The sequence below is a fragment of the Penaeus monodon genome, chromosome 21, assembly GCF_015228065.2.
Source record: "Penaeus monodon isolate SGIC_2016 chromosome 21, NSTDA_Pmon_1, whole genome shotgun sequence".
Taxonomy (NCBI): domain Eukaryota; kingdom Metazoa; phylum Arthropoda; class Malacostraca; order Decapoda; family Penaeidae; genus Penaeus; species Penaeus monodon.
The window spans coordinates 40,641,651-40,641,917 of NC_051406.1; positions in this window are offsets into that span (position 1 = coordinate 40,641,651).

Sequence of the window (267 nt, forward strand, 5' to 3'; positions counted from 1 at the left end):
AGTCGTGTCTGGCGATAGGCGGGTTTTCCCCCGAATTCCTGTATTTCCGTTTTCTCACTGCTTATCTTCCTCTGTCCACGATAGATTGTTCTTATCTCCTCATCCGGTGACTTTCATAACAACTTTGAGGTTATCTTATCTTAGGAAATAAAATATGAATTAATATGTATTTGTTTGCAAGCCTCACCACCCCTCAGACACATACAAACACAAACACAGACTCACATATGTATATTAACACACGCATACACAAATAAACAAACAAAT